At 47.7% G+C, this 22,837-nt stretch overlaps 1 protein-coding gene across 2 annotated transcripts in view; it reads left to right on the plus strand.

Moving 5' to 3' along the window:
• kiaa1549la (KIAA1549-like a) overlaps nucleotides 1–22,837 on the plus strand; it is a 474,294-nt gene that overhangs the window by 112,815 nt on the left and 338,642 nt on the right. The window lies entirely within an intron of this gene.

Consider the following 22,837-nt stretch of genomic DNA (forward strand, 5'->3'; position numbering starts at 1 on the left):
TTTTATAAATACAAAAAGAGCAAGAGAATAAGTAAGGAAAGAGTAGGGCCTATTAGAGACCAAAAAGGTAACCTGTGTGTGGAGGCAGAAGATGTTGGTATGGTTCCTAATGAATACCTTGCATCTGTCTTCACAGAAGAGCGGGACAATGCAGACATTGTAGTTAAAGAGGAGGAGTGTGAAATATTAGATGAGATAAACATAGTGAGAGAGGAAGTATTAAGGGATTTAGCATCTTAGAAAGTAGATAAATCGGCAGGCCCAGGCTGTTAAGTAGAAGGAGGGGAGGAAACAGCAGAGGCTCGGGCCATCATTTCCCGATCCTCTCTGGCTACAGGCGTGGTGCCAGTGGACTGGAGGACTGCTAACGTTGTGCCATTGTTTAAAAAGGGAGAAAGGAATCGACCGAGTAATTACAGGCCAGTCAGCCTAACCTCGATGGTGGGAAAATTATTGGAAAAAATTGTGAGGGCCATTATAAACCATCATTTAGAAAGTCACGGATTAATCAAGAACAGTCAGCATAAATTTGTTAAGGGAAGGTCGTGTCTGACTAATTTGATTTAATTTTTTGAGGAGCTAACAAGGAGGGTTGATGAGGGTAGTGCATTTGATGTGGTCTACATGGATTTTAGCAAGGCCTTTGACAAGGTCCCACATGGCAGGTTGGTCAAAAAAGTAAAAGCCCATGGGATCCAAGGGAAAGTGGCAAGTTGGATCCAAAATTGGCTCCCTGGCAGGAAGCAGAGGGTAATGGTCGACGGGAGTTTTTGTGACTGGAAGGGTGTTTCCAGTGGGGTTCCACAGGGCTCAGTACTGGGTCCCTTGCTTTTTGTGGTATACATCAATGATTTAGACTTCAATGTAGGGGGCATGATTAAGAAGTTTGCAGATGATCGTAAAATTGGCCGTGTGGTTGATCGTGAGGAAGATAGCTGTAGACTGCAGGAAGATATCAATGGACTGGTCAGGTGGGCAGAAAAACGGCAAATGGAATTCAATCCGGAGAAGTGTGAGGTAATGCATTTGGGGAGGGCTAACAAGGAAAGGGAATACACATTAAATGGTAAGATACTGAGTAGCGTAGAGGAACATAGGGACCATGGAGTGCATGTCCACAGATCCCTGAAGAAAGCAGGATAGGTAGATAAGGCGGTTAAGGAGGCATATGGGATACTTTCCTTTATTAGCTGAAGCATAGGATATAAGAGTGGAGAGGTTATGCTTGAACTGTATAAAACACTAGTTAGGCCACAGCTAGAGCACTGTGTACCGTTCTGGTCACCACATTACTGAAAGGATGTGATTGCACCAGAGAGGGTACAGAGGAGATTTACAAGGATGTTGCCTGGGCTGGAGCTATGAGGAGAGATTGGATAGGCTGGGGTTGTTTTCTTTGGAACAGAGGAGGCTGAGGGGAGACTTGATTGAGGTGTATAAAATTATGAGGGACCTAGATAGAGTGGCTAGGAAGGACCCTTAGCAGAGAGGTCAATAGCCAGGGGGACATAGATTTAAAGTAATTGGTAGAAGGATTAGAGGGGAACCTTTTTCACTCAGAGGGTGGTGGGGGTCTGGAACTCACTGCCTGAAAGGGTGGTCGAGGCAGAAACCCTCACCGCATTTAAAAAGTACTTGGCTATGCACTTGAAGTGTTGCAACCTACAGGGCTACAGACCAGGAGCTGGAAAGTGGGATTAGGCTGGAGAGCTCTCTTTCCACCGGCATAGACACGGTGGGCTGACTGACCTCCTCCTGTGCCGTAATTTTTTATGATTCATAGAAACATAGAAACTAGGAGCAGGAGTAGGCCATTCGGCCCTTCGAGCCTGCTCCGCCATTCAACGAGATCATGGCTGATCATCCAAACCCTAGCACCCGGTCCCTACACCGACAGCCATCCCACCCAAGCCCTATCCCCGTAACCCCACGTATTTAATCCCCCCTAACACTAAGGGCCAATTTTTTATCATGGCCAATCAACCTAACCCGCACATCTTTGGACTGTGGGAGGAAACCGGAGCACCCGGAGAAAACCCACGCAAACACGGGGAGAATGTGCAAACTCCACACAGACAGTCACCCGAGGCCGGATTCGAACCCGGGTCCCTGGCGCTGTGAGGCAACAGTGCTAACCACTGTGCCACCGTGCTGCCCTTCTATGAAGTCTCCGGCGTGGGACTTGAACCCACTACCTTGAACCTATAACTCAAAGGGCAGAGTGCTACTCACTGAGCCACAGCTGACACCTATAGAAAAAAACAATTTAAAAAAACTGCTAATACATTCCGAGCCTCATACATACATCCCACACCTTATTCGGAGATGAGGGGAAAGAGAAAGATTTTTGGACTCCAGGGGAATCAAGGGATATGGGAATCGGGTGGGTAAGTTGAGTTGAGGTCGAAGATTGAATGGCGGAGCAGGCTCAAAGGGGCCAACTCCTGCTCCTAATTCTTAGGTCCTTATGTTCTTAGATTGGCTGGGGATGTTGAGAAATTCTCAGCAGCTTTTCTGGAGCACTTGTCGGAAAGCAGCATACTTTAAAATCCGATCCTTCTGTTCGTATTCAGCCAGCAGTCGGGTCACCTGCCAAAGAAACAAGAAGCACCAGCAGAGTTGCCGTCGACTCCAATCTCCGTCACCGGCACCTGTGTCATCTGGTGCCGTGCCGCACTTTGCGGAATGAGAACAGGAGCCCAGTGGTCGGGATTAAACCACTTGCTGCGCCGCATCCTTTACGCTGCTTCACCCTTCTCGACCTCGGTTTCAACAAGTGCGCACTGCCGGGGAAATCACTCGCTTCTACCATTGCACTTTGTAAACATAGAAACATAGAAGATAGGAGCAGGAGTCGGTCATTCGGCCCCTCGAGCCTGCTCCGCCATTTAATGAGATCATGGCTGATCATCCAAATTCAGTACCCCGTCCCTGCTTTCTCCCCATATCCCTTGATTCCTTTAGCCTTAAGAAATATATCTAACTCCTTCTTGAATATATTTAATGAATTGGCCTCAACTGCCTTCTGTGGTAGAGAATTTCACAGGTTCACCACTCTCTGGGTGAAGAAATTCCTCCTCATCTCAGTCCTAAATGGCTTACCCCTTATCTTTAGACTGTGACCCCTGGTTCTGGACTCCCCGACCATCGGGAACATCTAGTCTGTCTATTCCTGTTAGAATTTTATAAGTTTCAATGAGATCCCCTCTCATTCTTCTAAACTTCTTCAGCCCATCGTGTCCTTTGAAAGACCTACCCAGTTAACCCTGTGGCCCCCGCATATTTTTTTTCCTTTTTAAGTATCTATCCAATTCCCTTTTGAAAGGGACCTCAGTTATGTGCGGAGACCGGAGAAGCTGGGGTTCTTCTCCGTGGCGCAGAGAGGGTTAAGGTGAGATTTGATCGAGGTGTTCAAAATCATGAAGGGTTTTGACAGAGTAAATAAGGAGAAACTGTTTCCATTGGCAGGAGGGCGCATAACCAGAGGACACAGATTTAAGTAATTGGTAAAAGAACCAGAGGGGGAGATGAGGAGAATTGTTTTTATGCAGCGAGTTGTTATGATCTGGAATGCGCTGCCTGAAAGGGGAGTGGAACTGATTGGATTGTCCTTTCAAAGAGCCGGCACAGGCACGATGGGCCGAATAGCTTCCTTCCATGCTGTATATTTCTGTGATTCTATTTTTGAGCTTTATGATGACATTTACATACGTTACATCCACCTTGTTGATATTTCAGTTCTTGCTGCTGAACATCACGAGTGTTGCAGCTGGAGGGGGTAACTCGCCCAACGCATACAGCGGGCAAATCAGGTTATTTTTAAAAATGTTTTTATTTGATTATGGGATGTGGGCGTCACTGGCAAGGCCAGCATTTATTGCCCATCCCCAGTTACCCTTGAGAAGGTGGTGGTGAGCCAATTTCTTGAACCACTGCAGTCCCGTGTGGTGAAGGTACTCCCACAGTGCTGTTAGGGAGGGAGTTCCAGGATTTTGACCCAGCAACGATGAAGGATCGGCGATATATTATATTTCCAAGTTAGGATGGCATGTGACTTCAAGGGGAATTTGAAGGTGGTGGTGTTCCCATGCGACTGCTGCCCTTGTCCTTCTAGGCGGGAGAGGTTGCGGGTTTGGGAGGTGCTGCCGAAGAAGCCTTGGTGAGTTGCTGCAGTGCATCTTGTAGATGGTACACACTGCAGCCACGGTACGCCGGTGGTGGAGGGAGTGAATGTTTAAGGTGGTGGATGGGGTGCCAATCAAGCGGGCAGCTTTATCCTGGATGGTGTCAAGCTTCTTGAGTGTTGTTGGAGCTGCACTCATCCAGGCAAGTGGAGAGTATTCCACCACACGCCTTGTAGATGGTAGAAAGGATTTGGGGAGTCAGGAGGTGAGATACTCGCTGCAGAATACCTAGCCTCTGACCTGCTCTTGTTGCCTCAGTATTTATGTGACTGGTTCAGTTAAGTTTCTGGTCAATGGTGACCCCCAGGATGTTGATAGTGGGGGATTCGGTGATGGTATTGCCATTGAATGTCAAGGGACGGTGGTTAGACTCTCGCTTGTTAGAGAGTCATTGCCTGGCACTTGTGTGGCGCGAATGTTACCTGCCACTTATCAGCCCAAGCCTGAATGTCGTTCAGGTCTTGCTGCATGCGGGCCTGGACTGCTTCATTATCTGAGGAGTTGTGAATGGCGCTGAACACTGTGCAGTCATCAGCGAACATCTCCATTTCTGACCTTATGTTGAAGGGAAGGTCATTGATGAAGCTGCTGAAGATGGTTGGGCCTCAGACACTGCCCTGGGGAATCCTGCAGCAACGTCCTGGGGCTGTGATGATTGACCTTCAATCACCACAACCATCTTCCTTTGTGCTAGGTATGACTCCAGCCAGTGGAGAGTTTTCCCCCTGATTCCCATTGACTTCAGTTTTACTAGGGCTTCTTGATGCCACACTCGGTCAAATGCTGCCTTGATGTCAAGGGCAGTCACTCTCACTTCTCCTCTGGAATTCAGCTCCTGTGTCCATGTTTGGACCAAGGCTGTAATGAGGCCGGGAGCCGAGTGGTCTTGGCGGAACCCAAACTGGGCATCATTGAGCAGGTTATTGGTGAGTAAGTGTCGCTTGATAGCACTGTCGATGACTCGAGGGCAGGGGCTGCAGGGAGGATGAGCAATCTGACCGCAGCACCGTGGTACAGGGAGCCATTCAAGTGGGGGGAGTAAAAGGAAATGTTGTAGTAATAGGGGACAGTATAGTTAGGGGGATAGTTACTGTTCTCTGCAGCCAAGAGTGTGAGCCCCGAAGGCTGTGTTACCTGCCCGGTGCCAGGGTTAAGGACATCTCCTCTGGGCTGGGGAGGAACTTGGAGTGGGAGGGGGATGATCCAGTTGTCATGGTCCACGTAGGTACCCATGACATAGGTAGGACAAAGAAAGAGGTTCTGCTGAGGGAGTATGAGCAGCTAGGGGCTAAATTAAAAAGCAGAACCACAAAGGTAATAATCTCTGGATTACTACCCGAGCCATGAGCGAATTGCATAGGGTAAATAAGATCAGAGAAATGAACGAGTGGCTCAAAGACTGGTGTGGGAGAAATGTGTTTCGATTTGTGGGGCACTGGTACCAGTACTGGGATAAGAAGGAGCTGTTCCGTTTGGACGGGCTTCACTTGAACCATGCTGGTGCTAGAGTCCTGGTGAATCGAATAACTAGGGCTGTAGAGAGGGCTTTAAACTAAATAAGTGGGAGGGAGGGTCCAGGTGAGCGGGAATTTAAAAAGTCGATGAGAAATGAGAAAATAATAGCGCAGGATAGAGATGGGGGAAATAATAACCAGAGTGTGACAGGAAGGGACAGAATGTTTAAAAATAAGAGTGCAACAGGAAATGGTAAAAAGACAAAGTTAAAAGCTCTCTATCTGAATGCACGCAGCATTCGTAACAAGATAGATGAGTTGACGGCACAAATAGATACAAATGGGTATGATCTGATCGCCATTACCAAGACGTGGTTGCAAGGTGACCAGGGCTGGGAACTGAATATTCCAGGGTATTTGACAATTCGGAAGGATAGACAGAAAGGAAAGGGAGGTGGGGTGGCTTTATTGGCAAAGGATGGGATCTGTGCAGTAGTGAGAAGTGATATTGGCTCAGAAGATCAAAATGTAGAATTGGTTTGGGTAGAGATAAAAAATAATAAAGGGAAAAAGTCTGGTGGGCGTAGTCTACAGGCCCCCGAACAGTAGCAATACTGTTGGACAGAGTATAAATCAACAAATAATGGAGGCCTGTAAAAAAGGTATGGTAATAATCATGGGTGATTTTAATCTCCATATTGATTGGACAAATCAAATTGGCCATGGTAGCCTTGGGCGGGGTGAGGGGGGGAGTGCATAGAGTGCATCTGGGATTGTTTCCTAGAACAGTATGTAATGGAACCAACCAGGGAGCAGGCTATCTTGGATCTGGTACTGTGTAATGAGACAGAATTAATAAATGATCTCATAGTAAAGGATCCTCGAGGAAAGTTTGAATTTCAAATTCAGTTGGAGGGTGAGAAAGTTGTATCTCAAACCAGTGTCCTGATCTTAAACAAAGGCATGAGGGCAGAACTGGCTAAAGTTGACTGGAAAAATAAATTGAAAGGTTAGACAGTTGAAATGCAGTGGCGGACATTTAAGGAGATATTTCATAACTCTCAACAAAAATATATTCCAGTGAGAAAGAAATATTTTAAGAGAAGGGAGCACCATCTGTGGCTAACTAATGAAGTAAAGGATGGTATCAAATTGAAAACGAAGGCGTACAATGTTGCCAAGATTTGTGGGAGGCCAGAGGATTGGGAAATTTTTAAAAGAACTGCAAAGGAGGACTAAAAAAATAATAAAGAGAGATAAGATGAATTATGAGAGTAAACTGGCAAGTGTAAGTTCCAGGGTTCTCAAAATTCCTGCACTCCCCAAATTATGGATCAAGGGACCCTGTTTGGACAAGTTATTGAAAACAGGGTACCCAAAAATGGCTTCTGTAACCTCGTGACCAAAACCGACAGGATTTTTAAAGCAGGGCTCTGCAGACAGGCAGGCCCGGAAACGAAAACTTAAAATGCAGGAATCTGTGAGAAGGACTCTCTGGAGCTAGCCAGACAAAGTAAACACAGAATACGCATTCATTTGACTTGAAATAGATCAAGCTGGAATGAGCCTAGAATCGAGGCCATTAGGTTTCTGCATATTTAATCGGTAACAGCTCACAGTAGTCATCAAGTCAGGATGGGGACAATTAAGTCTTATCCATGACAAACAACCAGGACATCGGGACCATTAGACCCGGAGACAACCACTCCAAAGGTCGTTAAAGTAAATGGTTGTAATCATTTAAACAAGCCCGCCAAAGGTAAGACAATAGGACTGACCTGATTTGGCGCGCAGATAAGGAGTTGAAGCACGGGTATAATTGTAGGCCCATCAGTAGCAATTGCTCTCTTATCTCTCTTACTCTGGCCTCTCATTGTTTGGCTTTTGGCCTGCTGCCGCTCGTACTCGCGCCCTGGCCTCGTGGCGGGCTCTCTTGCTCCCCGCGCCGCTCAACAACCAAGGACACCCATTACACCGGGGCCAAACGCGGGAGGAGAACGAGACCCGAGTTCAAAACCACACAGTAAACACAGGCCACAAACGGCCAGACGAGGCGAGACAAGACGAAGAAGAAGGTAAACCGATAAAAGCAGAGAAGGGCAGCGAAAGACGCATTGGGAAAAACCAAACGCCGAGTTATAAGCTGGCGTTTGGTGAATAAGTTGGCGTTGCATGCGTGGACAGTACGAATAAGCTGGCGTTCGAAGAGTGGATGGCAGCGCCTGTGACGAATAAACTAGCGTTCGAAGCATGGGTAGTAAAATCTTTTAGACGGTAAAGACCGCCACATTACCGCCGAAGCCCGCCCGAGGGAGAAGAAGAAGAAAACCCATCGCGACGAGACGATGACGGTAGCTGAGGAAAAAGGAGGGTGCTTCACATCAACAACTTCAGCGCCGTGCCCTGAGACCATGTGGCGACAGGGTACCCCAAAGGACAGCGGGAGCGGACCTCAAAACTCACAACCGTTTAAGCAACAGGTTTTGGATTGGTGAGCATGAATTCCTGGCCCGTCATAGCTTAATCTAGTTAGGTATAGGGGGTGGGATTAAGGGTAAGGGGATTGTTTAATGTAATTGTTTTCCCTCGATGTGCCGTGTGTTCCCCATTCCCATATAAGTGTAATTGTTTATGCCTGTATTTTCATACCAGTAATTTTCATAAGATTGTTTTATTCTGTTTTTTAATAAAATGTTGTTTTTTTTACACCAAACCACTTGTCTACTCGATTTTTTGTATCGCCGCCTGTACCTAAGTCCGGTGTCTAGAACCCAGAGGTGTGGGAGCGATTCGAACCGCTCAAGGGACAGTCAGAGGCGAAGCTGACTGGGCGCACACGCCACCCCTACACAAGAAATATTAAAGCAGAAAGTAAGAGCTTCTACAGGTATATAAAAAGGAAGAGAGTAGCTAAAGTAAACGTTGGTCCCTTAGAGGATGAGAATGGGGAATTAATAATGGGGATGTGGTGTATTTGAATTTCCAGAAGGCATTCGATAAGGTGCCACATAAAAGGCTACTGCATAAGATAAGAGCTCACGGAGCTGGGGGTAATATGTTAGCATGGATAGAGAATTGGCTAACTAACAGAAAGCAGAGAGTCGGGATAAATAGGTCATTTTCTGGTTGGCAAACGGTATCTAGTGGGGTGCCACAGGGATCGGTGCTGGGGCCTCAACTATTTACAATCTACATTATTGACTTGGATGAAGAAACCGAGTGTAATTGTAGCCAAGTTTGCGGATGATACAAAGATGGGTGGGAAAGCAAGTTGTGCAGAAGACTCAAAGAATCTGCAAAGGGATATAGACAGGCTAGGTGAGTGGGCAAACATTTGGCAGATGGAGTATAATGTGGGAAAGTGCAAGGTTATCCACTTTGGCAGGAAAAATAAAAAAGCAAATTATTATTTAAATGGAGAGAGATTACAAAATGCTACAGTTCAGAGGGACCTGGGGGTCCTTGTACATGAAACACAAAAGGTTAGCATGCAGGTACAGCAAGTAATCAAAAAGGCAAATGGAATGTTGGCCTTTATTTCAAGGGGGTTGGAGTATAAAAGCAGGGAAGTCCTGCTACAACTGTACAGGGCGCTGGTGAGACCACACCTTGAGTACTGCGTACAGTTTTGGTCTCCTTATTTAAGGAAGGATATACTTGCATTGGAGGCAGTTCAGAGACGATTTACACGGTTGATTCCTGAGATGAGGGGGTTGACCTATGAAGAAAGGTTGAGCAGGTTGGGCCTATACTCATTGGAATTTAGAAGAATGAGTGGTGATCTTATTGAAACATATAAGATACTGAGGGGGCTCGACAGGGTAGATGCAGAGAGGATGTTTCCCCTCGTGGGGAAATCTAGAACTCGGGGGCACAGTTTCAGAATAAAGGGTCGCCCTTTTAGAACTGAGATGAGGAGGAATTTCTTCTCTCAGAGGGTCGTAAATCTGTGGAATTCTCTGCCCCAGAAAGCTGTGGAGGCTGGGTCAATAAATACATTTAAGGTGGAGATAGACAGATTATTGCAAGATAAAGGAGTGAAGGGTTATGAGGAGCGGGCGGGGAAGTGGCTTTGAGCCCAAGATCAGCCATGATCTTATTGAATGGCGCAGCAGGCTCGAGGGGCCGAATGGCCTATTCCTGCTCCTATTTCTTATGTTCTTTATCCCCGTTTTCCACATGGACATCGAGGACCAATGTCTACCACATTTGTTCTTCATTTTTTTGCGGGGTGAGGGAAATCATCAGCGTTGGGAAATGGAGCACTATCTCCCCTTTGACGCCAATTAGATCATAGAAAATAGGAGCAGGAGTCGGCCACACTGCCCCTTGAGCCTGCTCCGTCACACGGCCCCTCGAGCCTGCTCCGCCACACGGCCCCTCGAGCCTGCTCCGCCACACGGCCCCTCAAGCCTGCTCCGTCACACGGCCCCTCGAGCCTGCTCCGCCACACGGCCCCTCGAGCCTGCTCCGCCACACGGCCCCTCGAGCCTGCTCCGCCACACGGCCCCTCGAGCCTGCTCCGCCACACGGCCCCTCGAGCCTGCTCCGCCACACGGCCACTCGAGCCTGCTCCAACACACGGCCCCTCGAGCCTGCTCCGCCATTCAATAAGATCATGGGCTGATCTTCGACCTCAACTCCACTTTCCCACCTGATCCCCAGATCCCTTGATCCCATTAGTGTCCAAAAATCTATCGATCTCAGTCTTGAGGTCGAGAATTCCAAAGATTCACATCCTCCTAAGTGAAGAAATTTCTTCTCACCTCTGTCTTAAAGTTCCGATCACTTATTCTGAGACTATGATCCCTAGTTCTAGATTCTCTAGCCAGGGGAAACAACCACTTAGCCCCGACCCTGTTGAGCCCTTTTATATGTTTCAACGAGATCACCTCTCATTCTTCTAAGCTTGAGGGAATAGAGGCCTCGTCTACTCAATCTCTCCTCCCAGGACAACCCTCTCATCCCAGGAGTCAGTCGAGTGAACCTTTGTTGCACTCCCTCTAAGGCAAGTATATCCTTCCTTAGGTAAGGAGACCAAAACTGTGCACAATACTCCAGGTGTGGCCTAACCAAAGCCTTGTACAATTGCAGCAACTTGCCTCCTTTATGTTCAATCAGATCAGTTCTAATGAAGGGTCACACACCAAATGCTAACGAGCCTTCTCCTTCAGATACGGACGGTGCATTTCTGGAATACACAGACAATTTTGTTTTAACGCCCCTGTGAAGCACCTTGGGACGTTTTTACTGTGTTAGAGGCGCTGTAGTAATGCAGGTTGTTGTTGTGATCATTTCACAATGAACTTCAGTTTGATGAGCGGCTTCACGTTTAAGCTGTGTTTGGGCGCAAAATAAAATCCTTTTCCAGATCAGTCATTCGATGTCAGTGGTCAGTAATGGCCAGCATCTCGTGAAGTGGTGTGCCGATAACAACCTGGCCCTTAACATCAAGAAAACCAAAGAAATCATTGTGGACTTCAGGAAGTCTAAAGGTGGTAGTCACACCCCCATCCACATCCATGGGGCTGTGGTGGAAAGGGTGGACAGCTTTAAGTTCCTCGGAGTCCACATCACGGAAGACCTCTCCTGGTCCCTCAATACCTCCTCTCTGGTGAAGAAGGCCCAGCAGCGCCTATATTTCCTAAGGAGGCTGAAGAGATGTAACCTGTCACCCCTGATCCTCTCTAACTTTTACCGCTGCTCAATAGAGAGCATCCTGACGAACTGTATCACAGTATGGTATGGCAGCTGTAGCTACTATGACCGGAAAGCCCTGCAGCGGGTAGTCAAAACTGCCCAACGCATTACCGGCACCCGGCTACCGACCATAGAGCACATATACCAGAAACGCTGTTTACGGAGGTCACGGTCCATCATCAAAGACCCTACCCACCCCAGCCACAGTCTGTTCGCCCTCCTGCCATCTGGGAGACGCTACAGATGCATTTGCACCCAAACGACCAGATTTAGGAACAGCTTCTTTCCCAGGGCTGTCATCCTACTGAACTCCACAAATAAACTCTAAAGCCTGCACATCTGTCAATGCACTTTATTATGGTTATGTTTATGTTAATGTATTACAAGCCAAATGTATGTTGAATGTTTAAATGTCTTAATCTAAATGTACACTCTCGGGAGCCGCAAGCCTACATTTCGTTGTACTGCACTTGTGCACTAACAATGACAATAAAGTTGATTATGATTATGATGATGATGATTTTTATTGTAAACATCGTCCGACTCCGCCTCCGGCCTCAGCTCATCCGCTGCTGAAACCCTCATCCATGCCTTTGTTACCTCCAGACTCCACTATTCCAACGCACTCCTGTCCGCCCTCCCACGTTCTACCCTCTGTACACTTGAGGATGGTTGAGTCTAGAGCTAACAAAGGCATGGATGAGGGTTTCAGCAGCAGATGAGCTGAGGCAGGGGCGGAGACGGGGCAATGCTATGGAGGTGGAAATAGGCGGTCTTGGTGATGGCGCGGATATGTGGTCGTAAGGATCTAAGGATAAGGGGTAGGCCATTTAGGACTGAGATGAGGAGGAATTTCTTCACCCAGAGAGTGGTGAACCTGTGGAATTCTCTACCACAGAAGGCAGTAGAGGCCAATTCATTAAATATATTCAAGAAGGAGTTAGATATATTTTTTAAGGCTAAAGGGATCAAGGGATATGGGCAGAAAGCAGGGACAGGGTACTGAATTTGGATGATCAGCCATGATCTCATTAAATGGCAGAGCAGGCTCGAGGGGCCGAATGGCCTACTCCTGCTCCTATCTTCTATGTTTCTATGTTTCAATGGAAGCTCATCTCGGGCTCAAATATGACACCAAGGTTGCGAACAGTCTGGTTCAGCCTCAGACCGTTGCCTCAGACAAAGGGAATGTTCTACAAATAAATATCCATCTATCCGCCTCTCCAGTCTATTACAACACGGAGTCAGGAGGACTTGAGCTCTGCTGATTGTTCTCCACAGTGAGATTCTGATAAGCTGTTGGAGGATGCTCTCGGGAGGGAGAATCAGTCACCCAGCTCATTGAAGAGTGATGTTGGCAGAGGCTGTGCAAGGGTGCCACCTCTCCCCAGCCCTCCAGCCTGGCTCGGTGCTTACCCTCCCTCTTGCTACTTTTCTTCTTAGGCAGTCCCTCGGAACCGAGGATGACTTGCTTCCACATTAAAAATGAGTTCGCAGGTGACTGATGAGTCCAATGCGAGACCTACAGTCTCTGTCACAGGTGGGGCAGACGGTGGTTGAAGGGGGTGGGTGGGTGGGGTGCTTGGGTTGACGTGCGCTCCTTGTGCTGCCTGCGCTTGGCTTCCGCTTGCTCCCGGCGAAGAGACTTGAGGGGCAGGATTTTCATTCAGGAGTCGGGTTGGAGGCAGGACTACAACATTTGGGGTTGTAGTCCCGCCTCCATCGAGATGCGGCCAATTCACGTGATTTTAAATTGATTGACCTTGTTGAGCCCGCCCAGCGGGCTCAGCAGGCTAATTAAGGGCCTCCCGGCAACAGGTAACGTCACAGATTGATATTTCATCTGTCAAGAGGTTTTGACAGATGAAATATCAGTGTTTGAAAGCTGTTTGAAGCTGTCAAACACTGAGTCTTACTTCTAACATGAGTCCTTCTCCACAGACTCAGTTAGAAATCTCTCCTGCACAGTAAGCTGAAGGCTGTCACTTTTGACAGTTCGCAGCCATTCTGCTTTCTGTGCCAGTGAGATGAGGGACTCCCGAGACCTAAAGGAAGGAAGGCTGAAAAGGTAAGAAAAGGTCATTTACACTTCTTTAATCACTTTAGACACACCAAAGACACTTAACTTTACACTCATGCACCCATCACTCACCTGAACACCGACATCTCGACCCCTCCAAGTCTTTCAACCCGACGGGCCGACTCCTCTAACTTGGTGTGGTTTGGAGCTGTCGGGAATCCCACACTTCAGCTTTAAAAATAGGGATTAGGCTAAAAACTGCCTGTTAACTACCTGTTAGCAGGCAGTTAATTGGCACTAATCCCTTCCCGCCTCGGGTTGGCAGGTCCCAGTGCGGGGCGGGTACCCGCCTCCTTTGAAGCTGGCATGGAGGCGGGTTTGGGTGCGGGATGGGGTCGGGACCCCTGATTTCTGGATTTTAACCCCCCTGCCCCCCCACGCCTCCAATCCCGGCTCCACGGCCCAAAGAAAATCCTGCTGAAGGTGTTCGGCGCCTTCCCGGATGCTTCTCTTCCACTTTGTGCAGCCTTGGGCCAGGGATTCCCAGGTGTCGGTCGGGATGTTACACTTTTCAAGGAAGCTTTGAGGGTGTCCTTGAAGCATTTCCTCTGCCCACCTGGGGCTCACTTGCCGTGCCGGAGCTCCAAGTAGAAGGCTTGTTTTGGGAGTCTCATATCGGGCATGCGGACGATGTGACCCGTCCATCGGAGCTGATTGAGCGTGGTCAAAGCTTCGATGCTGGGGATGTTGGCCTGAGCGAGAACACTGATGTCGGTGTGCCTATCCTGCCAATGGATTTGCAGGATCTTGCGGAGGCAGCGTTGGTGGTACCTCTCCAGTGCTTTGAGGTGCCTGCTGTACGTGGTCCATGTCTCTGAGGCATGCAGCAGGGCGGGTATCACGGCTGCTCTGTAGACCATGAGCTTAGTGCCTCTTGCTACTACTCTGTAAAGTGCGGCGGGACTTTTTTGAACGTTCGTGGCAAGTTGTTGCGATCTGCCGCCACCTGAGCGCACCCACGGTCCGTTGCCCCAAGGAACGAAACCAAACGAGAGGAGAGATGCTGTGTAACATGAATCAGCCATTCATGAAAGAAAGACTTATGAAATAATACTGAGCGGCCTACGGGTGGCGCTGTCCAGGGAGAGTATAAATACTCGAGCATGGGCCCAGCTTGCGCAGGGCATTCTTAACAGGAACTAGTGACGGACACAACTAGACCTCCATGTTGTAAAACAGTTGATTAAAGCTTTGTTTAACGCTTATACCAAGTGCCTAGTAGTTTTCTTACGTCACTGTGTAGCTTTTTTGTGTTTTGTCTCTCTCCTGACAGCCCCCCGTATGAAATGATGGGTGAGGAAGGACTCGCGGCCCAGCCCACCCCTCGCCCTATCCAGACAGAGAGGTCAGCATGGGGGGTGGAGCGGAGAATTAAAGTGACAGATGACCGGAAGCTCGGGGGGGTCACGCTTGTGGACTGAACGGGGGGTGGGGGTGTTCCGCCAAGCGGTCGCCCAATCTGCGTTTGGTCTCCCCAATGTAGAGGAGGCCGCATCATGAGCAGCGAATACAGTACAGGTTCAGAGCGTCCCGAATCCAGCAACCTCGGGACCGAGGCTGAGCCGGTTTTCGTGTTTTTCCGGAGTTCGGAACGTGTTTCTGATGTTCCGAAGTCTGGAAATATCGCAACCTGGGCTCAGGCGTTTCCGGACTTCGGAACATCAGAAACACGTTCCGAAGTCCGGAAATGCCTGGGCCCGGGTTGCGGTTTGATAGGGTGTCCGGATTCTGGAACATTTTACGGATTCCGGACGACCCTGCCACCAACCGTTCTGGATTCCGGAACTCCGGATTTTGGACGCGCAACCTGTATACTAAATTGTAAGAAGTACAAGTAAATCGCTGTCTCACCTGCCAATTGGAGTGGATTAGGCGGACAGGTTAGTGGGAAAAGGGGAAAATCCATGATATGCTTCTCTTCAGTCTTACTTACGATGACACTTGTGTGATTTAGCGGCAGAAGGATGCATACTCTTGAGGCAGGTCTGGTTTACACCAATTCATTGTTGGCCAGTCTCTCAAATAGGGATCAGATTGGGTGTCTGAATTAACTAGAGAGAGGGTACAGAGCAGATTTACAAGGATGTTGCCAGGACTGGAGAGTTTTAGCGATGAGGAAAGATTGGATAGGCTGGGGTTGTTTTGTTTGGAACAGAGGAGGCCGAGGGGGGATTTAATTGAGGTGTATAAAATTATGAGGGGCCTAGATAGAGTGGATAGGAAGGACCTATTTCCCTTAGCAGAGAGGTCAATAACCAGGGGGCATAGATTGAAAGTAATTGGTAGAAGGATTAGAGGGGAGTTGAGGGGAACTTTCTTCACCCAGAGGGCGGTGGGGGTCTGGAACTCACTGCCTGAAAGGGTGGTAGAGGCAGAAGCTCTCATCGCATTTAAAAAGTACTTGGATATGCGCTTGAAGTGCCGTAACCTACAGGGCTACGGACCAAGAGCTGGAAAGTGGGATGAGGCTGGATAGCCGAGTGGCCTCCTCCTGCGCCTCCCTCTGATTCTATTCTGTGACAACCTTTACTTCAGCATCCAACTGTTGTGTCAGCCAAACTCCTCCGATACTTAGGCCGATTTTAAATACAGCTGCAACTGCGAACATAAATCGGCCGTCTGAAGACTGTCTGCCTGCGTGGCATGAAAAATAAAAATTGTGGATGTAGCGACTGGGCTGAGTTGCAGCTTGTAAGCCTCCCACAGACGGGCCTGCAGAAAGTGACAATTATTTTGAAGTCACAGTGACCTGGTTCAGATCGAAACGCCCCGTTATACAAACGAGCTGTGCTCGTGTTTTACTGTCCAGGTACACTTACTTTTAATTGTCTCTTGGGTATTTGGAAAAAAAAACAATTCTCGGGATGTGGGCATCGCTGGCAAGGCCGGCAGTTATTGCCCATCCCTTGAGAAGGTGGTGGTGATCCGCCTTCTTGAACCGCTGCAGTCCGTGTGGTGAAGGTGCTCCCACAGTGCTGTTAGGGAGGGAGTTCCAGGATTTTGACCCAGCGACGATGAAGGAACGGCCAATATATTTCCAAATCAGGTTGGTGTGTGATTTGGAGGGGAACTTGGATGGGGTGGTGTCCACATATTAACTCGGAGGGAGCTAATACGGGAAGTATGGGTTTCCCGAACGAAACTGCAGGACGTCTTAAAAAATGTTTTTGTAGGCTTCCCGCCCACAGCCAGCCGGGCTGGGCTGAGAGCTCGGTAGTTCGAGTAGGGGGGAATGGGAGAGACTGTGCAGTGGGGGTGGGTTCCGATCGCGGGAGAGGGGAGCAGACAGGTCGCGGGCAGAGGGGTGGGGGCTTACTGGTCAGCTTGTTGGGTTTGAAGGAAAGCACTCCTGCTCTGCCTGGCCCACAAGCAATGCTGTAGAGGTACTCACCTCATGGATTCGGCCTTTCACCCGCTGGGTTTCCCGAGGCTCCCCCTCCACCTCGCTTCTCAATCGTGAAGCCATCCTGAGAATTCCCTTCCCTTTTTGCAGCCTCTTGAGGGAAGGCCAGTAACCCCCGGGCTATGTAAAGGTGTCAAGACACCTGATGTTACAGGTCTCCGCCTCCTACTCTCAACTTTGGCGCCCGGGGGGTAATGGTTCTGGGGGGCGGGGGGGTGGGTAGGTGGGGGTCGGAGCTCAGGGACGTTGGCCCTATTAAGTTGAAACCCATTAATTTGCATGTATTTGAACTTGCTGGTACGAACAGATCTGGGTGTTCTGATTGAGGACATACTTGCAAATGAGCCAACAGCGATAAGAACAGACCCGTTCCCAAACCTCCAGGCTCACAGAATGCAAACAGGGGCAAACAAGCCAATAAGCAAAATAAACACAAATGGGGATGAGTTGCCTGAGCTTCCAGGGCTGGATTGTCAGTTTTTTGGAGTCTGGGATGGGGAGGAACATAGGAACAGGAGGAGGCCATTGAGCCTCTCGAGCCTGCTCCGCCATTCAATGAGATCATGGCTGATCTGCGACCTAACTCCATCAACCCGCCTTTGGCCCATACCCCTTAAGACCTCTGGTTAACAGAAAGCTATCAATCTCCGATTTAAAATTAACAATTGATCTAGCATCAATTGCCGTTTGCAGAAGAGAGTTCCAAACTTCTACCACCCTTTGTGTGTAGAAGTGTTTCATAACTTCACTCCTGAAAGGTCTGGCTCTAATTTTTAGACTATGCCCCCTAGTCCTAGAATCCCCAACCAGCGGAAATGGTTTCTCTCTATCTACCCTATCTGTTCCTCTTAATATCTTGAAAACTTCGATCAGATCACCCCTTAACCTTCTAAATTCTAGGGAATACAACCCTAATTTGTTTAATCTCTCCTCGTAACTTAACCCTTGAAGTCCGGGTATCATTCTGGTAAACCTACGCTGCACTCCCTCCAAGGCCAATATATCCTTCCTAAGGTGTGGTGCCCAGAACTGCTCACAGTGCTCCAGGTGTGGTCTAACCAGGAAGGGCATGTGGTACTGCGGAGGTAGTTCGAATGACCCTGTCCTAGATATTCTTGTTACCAATATTAGTGGACAGGCAGTCAGTGTGCTTGCTTGACAGTCCTCTGGACACCGTTTCAGTGCCGGTCTTAACCCAACTGATGAATGGTTCTGCTAAAATAGCAGAGAAAGAAATCTTACATGCGCGCGCTATGCTTTCACCTGTTAATGTCACCCACAGCCATTTCTAGGCTTATAACTTTTGAAATGTTTTTGATCTTGATTGAGCGACCAGGCTGGCTTGAATGCAGGAACCAAAGGATACGTGAGGGGAGGGAGCAGTGGAGGGAGTAAACTCTCAACTAATCTGCAGATCATTTCAGTGAGCGTGTGGTCAGTCTATGGAACAGGCTCCCTAGGGAGACGGTGGAAGCAGTTCATATTGATTTATTTAAATGCAGGTTATGTAGATTTCTATCAGAAATAATATCTTGGGACACGGTATCTGAGTAATATGAGACGTGACGTGTGGTGAGTGTAGCGAGCTCGGGAGGAAGAGGTGACTCTGGACCTCTGGTTCCCAAAGCTCTCCACCATTGGGGGTTTTCCTCGCCTCGTGTCTGGGTCTGTTGTAGACTAACATAAGAACATAAGAACATAATAAGAACATAAGAACATAAGAAATAGGAGCAGGAGTAGGCCAATCGGCCCCTCGAGCCTGCTCCGCCATTCAATAAGATCATGGCTGATCTGATCCTAACTGCCAATCCACTATCACAGAACCATCTCCTGAATCTAACAGAATTAGACACACGAAATAGGAGCAGGATCAGGCTACACGGCCCCTGGGCCCGCTCCGCTACCCACAGGGCCATGACCGATCCGAACCTAAACTCATGTCCAAATTCCTGCCCGCTCCCCGTAACCCTTAATTCCCTTTACTTCTAGGAAACTGTCTATTTCTGTTTTAAATTTATGTAATGATGTAGCTTCTACAGCTTTTTGGGGCAGCATATTCCATGGACCTACCACCCTCTGAGTGAAGTAGTTCCTCCTCATCTCAGTTTTGAAAGAGCAGCCCCTTATTCTAAGACTATGCCCCCTAGTTCTAGTTTCACCCATCATCGGGAACATCTTCCCTGCATCCACCCGATCTAACCCCTTCACAATCTTATATGTTTCAATAAGATCGCCTCTCATTCTTCTGAACTCCAATGAGTAGAGTCCCAATCGACTCAACCTCTCCTCATATGTCCATCCCCTCATCCCCGGGATTAACCGAGTGAATCTTCTTTGTACTGACTCAAGAGCAAGTATGTCCTTTCTTAAGTATGGACACCAAAACTGTACGCAGTATTCCAGGTGCGGTCTCACCAATACCTTGTACAACTGAAGCAATACCTCCCTATTTTTATATTCTATCCCCCTAGCAATGAAAGCCAACATTCCATTGGCCTTCTTAATCACTTGCTGCACCTGCATACTAACCTTTTGAGTTTCGTGCACCAGGACCCCCAGATCCCTTTGTACTTCAGTACTTTCCAGTTTCTTGCCATTAAGATAATAACTTGCTCTACGATTTTTCCTGCCAAAGTGCATAACCTCACACTTTCCAGTATTGTATTCCATCTGCCAAATCTCTGCCCACTTACTTAGCCTGTCTATGTCCCCTTGAAGGTTTTTTATGTCCTCCTCACTCACTACTTTCCCCCCCATCTTAGTATCATCTGCAAACTTTGATATGTTACACTCGGTCCCCTCCTCCAAATCGTTAATATAGATTGTAAAGAGTTGGGGACCCAGCACTGAACCCTGCGGAACACCACTAGTTACTGATTGCCAGTCTGAGAATGAACCATTTATCCCAACTTTCTGCCTTCGGTTAGATAGCCAATCCTCTATCCATGCCAGAATATTACCCCCAATCCCGTGATTTTTTATCTTAAGCAATAATCTTTTGTGTGGCACCTTGTCAAATGCCTTTTGGAAGTCTAAATACACTACGTCCACTGGTTCCCCTTTATCCACCCTATATGTTACTTCCTCAAAGAACTCCAGCAAATTTGTCAAACATGACTTCCCCTTCATAAAACCATGCTGACTTTGTCCTATTAAATTATGATTATCCAAATATCCTGTTACTGTCTCCTTAATAATGGACTCCAAAATTTTACCTACCACAGATGTTAGGCTAACCGGTCTATAGTTTCCAGCCTTCTGTCTACTGCCCTTTTTAAATAAGGGTGTTACATTAGCAGTTTTCCAGTCTGCCGGGACCATTGCCGAGTCCAGGGAGTTTTGGAAAATTATTACCAATGCATTCACAATCCCTACCGCCACTTCCCTCAAGACCCTAGGATGTAAGCCATCAGGTCCAGGTGATTTATCCGCCTTGAGTCCCATTATTTTACCGAGTACCACTTCCTTAGTGATTTTGATCGTGTTTAGCTCCTCCCCCCCTTTAGCCCCCTGTTTGTCCAATGTTGGGATATTCTTAGTGTCTTCTACTGTAAAGACTGATATAAAATATTCATTCAGTGTTTTTGCCATCTCCATATTTCCCACCATTAATTTCCCGGTCCCATCCTCTAAGGGACCAACATTTACTTTAGCCACCCTTTTTCTTTTTATATAACTATAAAAACTCTTACTATCTGTTTTTATATTTTTTGCTAATTTACTTTCATAATCTATCTTCCCTTTCTTAATCAATCTTTTTGTTATTTTTTGCTGTCTTTTAAAGTTTCCCAATCCTCTATCCTCCCACTAGATTTGGCTACCTTATATGCCCTTGTTTTTAGTCGAATACTATCCTTAATTTCTTTACTTAGCCACGGATGGCTGTCTTTTCTTTTACACCCTTTTCTTCTCAGTGGAATATATATTTTTTGGGAAGTTGTAAAATAACTCCTTAAATGTACACCACTGATCATGTATCGTCTTACCCTTTAATCTATTTTCCCAATCCACTCTACTCAATTCCGCTCTCATACCTTCATAGTCTCCTTTATTCAAGCTTAGCACGCTTGTTTGAGATCCAACCTTCTCACCCTCTAATTGAATATGGAATTCAACCATGTTATGGTCACTCATTCCAAGGGGACCTTTACTAGGACATTTTTAATTAATCCTGTCTCGTTACACAGGACCAGATCTAAGGTTGCTTGCCCCCTGGTCGGTTCAGTTACATACTGCTCAAGAAACCCATCCCTAATACACTCAATGAACTCATCCTCAAGGCAGCCCTGCCCAATTTGATTTGTCCAATTAATATGATAGTTAAAATCCCCCATAATTATAGATGTTCCCTTATTACAAGCCTCAACTATTTCCTGATTGATACTCCGTCCAACAGAGTTGCCACAGTTCGGAGGCCTATAGACTACGCCCACTAGTGTTTTTTTCCCCTTATTATTCCTTACCTCCACCCAAACTGTTTCATTGTCCTGATCTTTTGACCCAATATCATTTCTCTGTATTACAGTGATTCCTTCCTTTATTAACATAGCCACCCCACCTCCCCTTCCTTCCTGCCTGTCCTTCCTGATCGTTAAATAACCTGGTATGTTTAATTCCCAGGCATTGTCACCCTGCAGCCATGTTTCTGTAATGGCCACAAGATCATACCCATATGTAGTTATTTGTGCCATTAACTCATCTATTTTGTTACGACTGCTACGTGCTTTCAGATAGAGAACTTTCAAAGATGTTTTGTGACACTTAGTTCCTGCTTTTGCCCTTTTTATTACTTTACCTTTTACTCCATACCTTCTGCCCCTTCCTGACATGCTCTGGTTTTTAATTTCCCCACTGCTACTTAAGTCTATGACCTTCTCTGTTGTCATTTTTATTATTTGCTCTCTAGGAACCTCCCCCCCACTAGTTAGTTTAAAGCCCTCTCTACAGCCCTAGTTATATGATCCGCCAGGACTCTAGTCCCAGCACTGGCCAAGTGAAGCCCGTCCCAACGGAACAGCTCCCTCCTGCCCCAGTACTGGTGCCAGTGTCCCAGGAAGCAAACCCCATTTCTCCCACACCAGTCTTTGAGCCACGCATTTAACTCTCTAATTTTATTTGTCCTAGCCAAATTCGCTCGTGGCTCAGGTAATAATCCAGAGATTATTACCCTTGTGGTTCTGCTTTTTAATTTAATTTGGCCCCTAGCTGCTCAAACTCCCTCAGCAGAACCTCCTTCCTTGTCCTATCTATGTCGTTGGTACCAACATGGACCACGACAACTGGATCCTCCCCCTCCCACTCCAAGTTTCTCTCCAGTCCAGAGGAGATGTCCTTAACCCTGGCACCGGGCAGGTAACACAGCCTTCGGGACTCTCGCTCTCGGCTGCAGAGAACTCTATCTATCCCCCTAATGATACTATCCCCTACCACTGCAACATTTCTTTCAACTCCCCCCACTTGAATGGCCCCCCGCTCCACGGTGCTGTGGCCAGGTTGCTCATCCTCCCTGCAGTCCCTGTTCCCATCCTCACAGGGAGTAAGAGCCTCGAACCTGTTGGACAAGTGCAAGGGCTGCGGCTCCTCCAACACTACCTCCTGGATCCCCGTACCTGCCTCACTTCTAGTCACACCATCCTGACCCTGGCCAGAGACTGATCACTGTGATTGGTCAACAACTCCATTATCGTCGTATCGTGCGACTACCAGGATGGTAGAAGGCGAACTAGATGGACTTGGGACTTTTATCCTCGGGAAATTCCTCTGTTCCTAAGTAAGTCCACTTGCTTCCTTAAGCTGAATGACCCCTGTGCTCGCTGACCTACATTGGCTCCCGGTTAAGCAGCGCCTCGATTTCAAAATTCTCATCCTTGTTTTCAAAACCCTCCATGGCCTCGCCCCCCTCCCTATCTCTGTAACCCCCCGAGATATCTGCACTCCTCTAATTCTGTCCTCTTGAACATCCCTGATTTTAAATGCTCCACCAGTGGCGGCCGTGCCTTCAGCTGCCTGGGCCCTA

Source organism: Somniosus microcephalus, chromosome 15, assembly GCF_052327205.1.
Source record: "Somniosus microcephalus isolate GS21.2 chromosome 15, FLI_Smic_1.0, whole genome shotgun sequence".
Lineage (NCBI taxonomy): Eukaryota > Metazoa > Chordata > Chondrichthyes > Squaliformes > Somniosidae > Somniosus > Somniosus microcephalus.